Source organism: Elephantulus edwardii, unplaced genomic scaffold (assembly GCF_000299155.1).
Source record: "Elephantulus edwardii isolate Elephantulus edwardi_28Jun2011 unplaced genomic scaffold, EleEdw1.0 scaffold00357, whole genome shotgun sequence".
Lineage (NCBI taxonomy): Eukaryota > Metazoa > Chordata > Mammalia > Macroscelidea > Macroscelididae > Elephantulus > Elephantulus edwardii.
In genome coordinates, this window is record NW_006400107.1 from 438,827 (window position 1) to 445,782 (window position 6,956).

Genomic DNA, 6,956 nt, shown 5'->3' on the forward strand with positions numbered 1-6,956 from the left:
ATGCTTTTTTATTGCTGGTAGTGAGAGTCTCAATTTTTGTTGTGAATCCACTTAATTTAATGGCAATTGTGAAATAACCCATTCACTTGTTTCCACCCATCCACACAGCAAAGTCAAACTCAATAGCCAGAAGAGCTTTTTTCAACAATAAACACTTGACACCACAAACTATATTTACTGTTTGTTTTTCAACAATGCTAATTGTAGAAATTAGGAAATAGGTTGTTGTTAGGTGCTGGTGAATTGACTGAAACTCACAGTAGCCCTAGCTACAACAAATTGAAACCTTGCCTAATCGTGTGCCAGTCACACAATCCCCTCTGTGCTCAAAGCCATTATTACAGTCACTAGGCCAATCCATATTGTTGAGGATCCTCCTTTCCTTTCTGGCAAACCCTCCACCAGCCTGAGAATGGTGCCAACTGGCCTGTCCTAACAACATGCCTAAAGAAAATATAGCTCTTCTAACCTAAATAGTAATATGTAGTTTAGAGGGTGGGGGGTTGGGGTGTGTGTGTTTTTTTAGCTCTATTTTACCCTTTTATTTTTCCAAGAAGAATGGCATACATAGGAACATTTAGTCTTCTCGGTTTTTACCTTTTTTAAAAAAATTAATTTTAATGAAGGTTTACAGAGACTTTGGATTTTCATTCATTGTTGCACTTTTCTCCCTACTCACCCCTCCCCCCCAAATTCACCCTTCTCTTTGAAAAGTAAAAGAAAAATTCTTTCATTGTTTTACAATCCCTCCCTTCAAGTCCACTCCACTATGCAACCTTCGTTCTGGACTCCCGTCATGACAAAAATACCTAATCATATATCCCTTTTTAAAAAGTTGTCTTTCTCATCTGTTTCAATACAGTATAAATTATTTATCCCCTCTTTCTAACTCTCCGCCCCCCCAACCCGTATGTTAGTCCTCTTTTATAAAAGTGGCATTATGCAGTATTTGCCTTTCTGTGGCTGAGATATTTCATTCAGCATAATGTCCTCCAGGATCACCCATTTTGTATAATATTTCATAAGTTCCTTGTTTTTCAATGCAGTGTAGTATTCCATTGTGTGAATATGTAGTTTTAAAAAAATTAAATTGATGAATTAGTAAGTATGTTAACACTGGACCTCAAACCGCAGAAAAGTATAAAGACACATTTTTTTAAAAAAATTGCAAAGAGTACTAACAATGACAATATTTACATGATAGGACTACAGATTTTAGTTTTGGGGAGAAATATATGCATAATCAAGAACCATGGTCTTGAAGGAAGAAGTTCAAGATTCATTGAAGGCACTGGTGAAAAATAAGGCCTAGGAATTGACAGGAAATGAAATATTTCAGCAAGCAGGCATAGCACTGGAAGTGCCCATTTAACTAAGTTAATAAGTTTGAAAGGGGCTCTTGCCAATTGACTGGAATAAATCTGTTAGTTGTGCCCATTCCAAAGAAAAGTGATTCAATGGAATGTAGAAATTATCAAATAATATCATTAATATCACACACAAGCAAATTTTTAAGTAACTTTTTATTGTGAATTTTTACAAAAGTTTACAGAAAACTTGACTTTCCATTCATTCACTGTTGTACATCTTCCTCTCTACCTGCCCCAATTCTCTTTTATCTTAAAAATAAAAAAAGTCATTCATTATTGCATAATTTCATCCCTTCCCCCTCCCCACCACTCCAGTCTACTTTGCTACATACCTCTTATTCTGGACTGTTGTCATGTAAATAAAGCCTAATCATATATGCCTTTTAAACAATTCTTTCTCTCATCTGTTCCAACGCAGTGTTTATTATTTATCCATTTTTTTCTTAGTTTATTCTCAATACCCAATGCCATTCCTGTTTTATAACAGTGGCATTATGCTGTATTTGTCCTTTAGTGACTGAAATATTTCACTCAGCATAACGACCTCCAGGAACACTCATTTAGTACAATATTTTATGAGTTACTTGTTTTTCAGTGCTGAGTAGTATTCCATTGTGTGTGTATGCCACAGCTTCTTTATCCATTCATTTGTTGATGGGCACTGGGGTTGCTTCCATTTCTTTGCTATTGTGAACAAAGCAGCAATAAACATGGATGTGCTTATATCTATTTGGGTGGCAGTTCCAATTTCTTTAGGGTATAATCCAAGTAGTGCAATTGCTGGGCCAAATGATATTCCTATTTCCAACTTTTTGAGACAGTGCCATACTGCCTTCTAGAGTGATTGCACCATTTTACACTCCCACCAATACTGAATAAGGGTTCCAATTTCTCCACAACCTCATCAACATATGTTGTTTGCAGCTCTGTTAAACTTTGCCATTGTTGCTGGGGTGAGATGCTATCTCGTATTTGTTTTGATTTGCATCTCTCTAATAGCTAGGGATTTTGAACATTTCTTCATGTGTTTGTTCACCATCTATGTCTTTTTCAATGAAGCATCTGTTCATATCTCGTGCCCATTTTTCAATTGGGTTGTTTACCTTTGTCTTGTTGAGGAGCCGGAGTATTCTATAAATTCTTTCACTTATCAGACATGCCATTACCAAATACTTATCCCCACTCAGTGGCTTGAGTTTTTACCCTGTTGGAGAAGTTTTTTGATATGCATATGGATATGATTCTTAGATGATCCCATTCATCTATTTTATCCTCTCCTGGTTGTAGATTTTCAGAATACTTGGAAGACTGTTCATGTTGTGGATTAGGGCTTCTAGAGTTCTTCCAAACTTTTCTCTGATGATGTTTATAACCCTTGGTTTTAATCCTATGTCCCTGATCCACTTTGAGTTGGTTTTTGTGTTTGGTGTGAGGTGTGGGTCTTCCTCGAATTTTCTGTGTATAGTTTTTTAGTTTTGCCAACGCCGTTTGTTTAGGCAGTTTTCATTTCCCCATTTAAATGATTTCATCTCCATGTCAAAAATTAGGTGACAATAGGTAGATGAGCTGATTTCTGGGTTCTCAATTCTATTCTATTCCACTGATCTATGTGTCTGTCACTTTCCCAGTATCATGCTGTCTTGACCACTATGGTTGTGTCATAAAATTTGAGATACTTCCAACCTTGTTTCTCCTTTTCAGGAGTGTTTTGCTTACTCGGGGTTTCTTTACATTCCAGATGAAACTGAAAACTGCCTTTTCAATCTCGTTGAAGAATGTAATTAGTATTTGTATTGGGATTGCATTGAACTTGTAGATTGCCTTTGGTAGGACTGTCATTTTCACAATACTGAGTCTTCCTATCCATAAGCATGGTATATTCTTCTATTTCTCCCATCTCTTTTTGTTTCTTGTAGTAATGTTTTGCTTTGTAATTTTCTTTGAATAATGTATTTTGTGTTTCTAGTTAGATTTATTGCCAAATATTTAATCTTGTGGTTAGCTATTGTGATGGGTGCTGTTTTTCTTTGCTCCAGTTCTGTATATTCTTTGTCACTGTAGAGAAATCCAATTAATTTTTATATGTTGATTTGTATCCTGACACTTTGCTATGTCCAGTAATTTTTTATTGAGTCTCTAGGGTTTTCTAAGTATACTAACATATCATCTGCATATAATTTTACCTCCTCTTTACCAATTGGAATGCCTTTTATTTCCTTCTCTTGTCTTATTGCTATCACTAAGACTTCCAATAAAATATTGAATAGGAGAGGTGACAGTGGCATCCTTGCCTAGTTCCTATTCTCAAAGGGAATGCCTTTAATATCTCTCCATTGAGAATGATGTTGGATCTTGGTTTTGCATATATTCTTTTTACCATATTGAGGAAATCCCTCTCTATTCCTATTTTGTTGAGTGTTTTAATCAGGAAACAGTGTTGGATCTTGTCAAAGGCATTTTCTGCATCAATTGATAGGCTCTTGTGATTCTTGTTTATTGCTTTGTTAATGTGATGAATTACACTGACTGTTTTGCTTATATTGAATCATCCTTGCATACCTATTATGAATCCCACTTGGTCAGGGTGAATTATTTTTTTCATGTACTGTTGGATTCTATTGGCCAGGATTTTATTCAGAAATGCATCTAAGATATATATGAGATAATGACCTCTAGTTTTCTATTTTGGTGGTGTCTTTACTTGGTTTACTTGGGTTTTGTATCAAAGATATGTTTATTCCAGAGAATGAGTCTAGAAGAATTACATCTCTTTCTATTTTCTGAAATAGTTTATGTAGAACTGATGACAGTTCTTCTCTGAATGTTTGATAAAATTTATTTGTAAAACCATCTGGTCCCGAGCTTTTTTGGTTTTTTTTTTTCTTTTCTTATTTTGAAGTTGTTTTATTACCTGTTGAATTTCTTCTTTTGTAATGTGTCTGTTCAGCTGTTCTATTTTGGTCTGTGTCAGTTTAGGTAGGTTATCCACTTCTAAATATTTATCCATTTCCTCTGGGTTTTCATAGTTGTTTGAGTATAGTTTTTAATAATATCCTAATCTTAGTCTTTTATTTTAGTTGTTTCTGTAATGGCATTGCCCCTTTCATCTCTTATTCGGATTATTTGTGTCTTTTCTTTCTTTTCCTTTGTTAAATTTGCTAGTGATTTGTGATTTTATTGACCTTTTTGAAGAACCAACTCATGGTTTTGTTGATGGTTTCAATTGTTTTCTGTTTAATTTATTTCTGCCCTAATTTTTATAATTTCAGGTACTTTTAGAAGCTGTTGGGGTTTTTGCTGTTCTTTTTGAATTTCTTGGAGATGGTAGCTGGATAGTCAATTATTTATTTGTTTATTTTTGCCTTTTGATGTATTTGCTTATTGCTATAAAATGGATCTTGCTTTGTTTAGTTTTGATTGTCATTTGTTTCAAGAAACTTTTTTACTTCATTTTTTATTTCTTCTAGGACCCACTTATGTCTGAGCAAGGTGTTGTTCAGCTTCTAAATGTATGGTTTTTCTTCTTTATCCTCTTGTTATTAATTTCTAATTTTGAAGCATTCTGGTTTGAGAAGATGATTTGTATTATTTCTGTTTTTTAATTTATTGATGCTTGCCTTGTGACCTAAATGTAATCTATTCTGCAGACTGTTCTACGCACTTTGGAGAAGAAGATATATTGTACCTTTTTGGGGTGTATTTTTGTTGTTATGTTGTTTTGTGCCGTTGAGTCGCTTGTGATTCATAGCGACCCTATGAACAACAGCACTAAATTCTACTATGTCCTGTGCCAATCACACTGTCTCCAACACACCCATTCCCATTACCCCAGTCAATCCATTTCATAGAGGGCCTTCCTCTCCTGCACTGTCCCTCCACCCTCTGAAGCATGATGTCCCTCTCCAAAGACTGGTCCCTCTTTACAACATGTATGTTAGACGGAGCTTCCGAATCCTTGCCTCCAAGGAACCACCAAGTTTAAACCTCTCCAGGATGAATCTGCTTTCCTAGCAGTCCATGGTACCCTTAATACTTTTCTCCAGAACCACAGCTCAAAGGTATCAATTCTCTTTCTATCCTCCCTATTCATTGTCCAACTCTCTGATGCATAACAAGTGATTGCAAAGACCATGGCCTGTATCAGACACACCTTAGTCTCCAGAGAGACACCATTGCTCTTCAGCACTTTGGAGAGGTCCCTAACAGCAGACTTTCCCATGGCAATAGGTCTTTTAATTTCCTGGCTACTGGTGCCAAGAGTGTTGACTGTGGAGCCAAGCAAACTAAAGATGTGAACAATCTCAATCTCTTCACCATCCATCCTGATGCTGCCAGTTGGCCCAGTGGTGAGAATCTTTGTCTTCTTGACATTGAGCTTCAATCCATATTGAAGGCTGCAGTCCTTGGCTCTCTGCAGCAAGCGCTTCAGGTCCTCCTCAGTTTCAGCAAGCAGGGTTGTGTCATCTGCATAACGCAGATTGTTGATAGGTCTTCCACCAATCCTGACCCCACATTTCTCCTCATAGAGCCCAGCCTGTAGGATAATCTGTTCTGCATACAGGTTGAAAAGGTATGAAGACAGGACACATCCCTGGCGTACGCCCTTCCCAATTTTGAACCATGCAGTGTTTCCTTGCTCTGTTCCGATGACTACTTCTTGGTCCAAGTATAGGCTTTATATGAAAGATTTTGTATACAAATATATATATACGTATGTTGTTGTTGTTGTCAAGTGCCGTCGACTTGCAGGCGACTCATAGCGAACCTATGAAGGAGAGTCCTCAACACTTGTGTGTCTCTCATCCTCTCTCCAGGATCATAGGGTTTCCGGAGGCAAGCTATTATGGAAGTGGATGCTGCTCCTGCTTCCAAGCTTGTTTTAATTGAGGAGTTTCACCCAACACTGTCCACTATGAGTAACCAACCATTAACACATTTGATACACCAGCATCACAGTGCTCAGCCTCACAGCAACCACAAGCTACCGCTGTATGGCAAGCGGACACACTAGGGCTATACGACCTAGAGGAATGTTTGAACAAAAACAATGAAAGACAGGCCCGAAGGCCGTGGATTTAACGTCACCCACCTTTGGCTTGGTTGCATCCCTTTCGGTCCACTGGGCCAGCTGATCACTCTCTATGTTGATGTTATTACATATATGTACATTTGTATATTTAATAAATATATATACACACATACACACACGTGTGAGGGGTGGGGATGTGTGTGTATAGTTGTTGTCGATTGCCTTCGAGTTGAGCATGACTCATAAAAATGCTATGAACAAAGGCCTGAAGCCTCTCTACAACTATCCACATTTATCAAAGTTCACAGATTTTCCAGAGGTATGTTGTTTAGGAAGTGGATACCACTCCTGCTTCCAAACCTGTCATAGTATGTTATTGTTGTTATGTGCATTGAGTCACCTGTCATGTATAGAGACCCTATGTACAGCAGCTCTGAACCCTTTCCTGTTCTCAGCCAGTCTCACTAATTCTGACACACCAACCCCCATTGTCCCAGTTACTGTATCAATGCATCTCATCTGGGGTCTCCCTTGCCTGCACCGTCTGTCCACCCTTC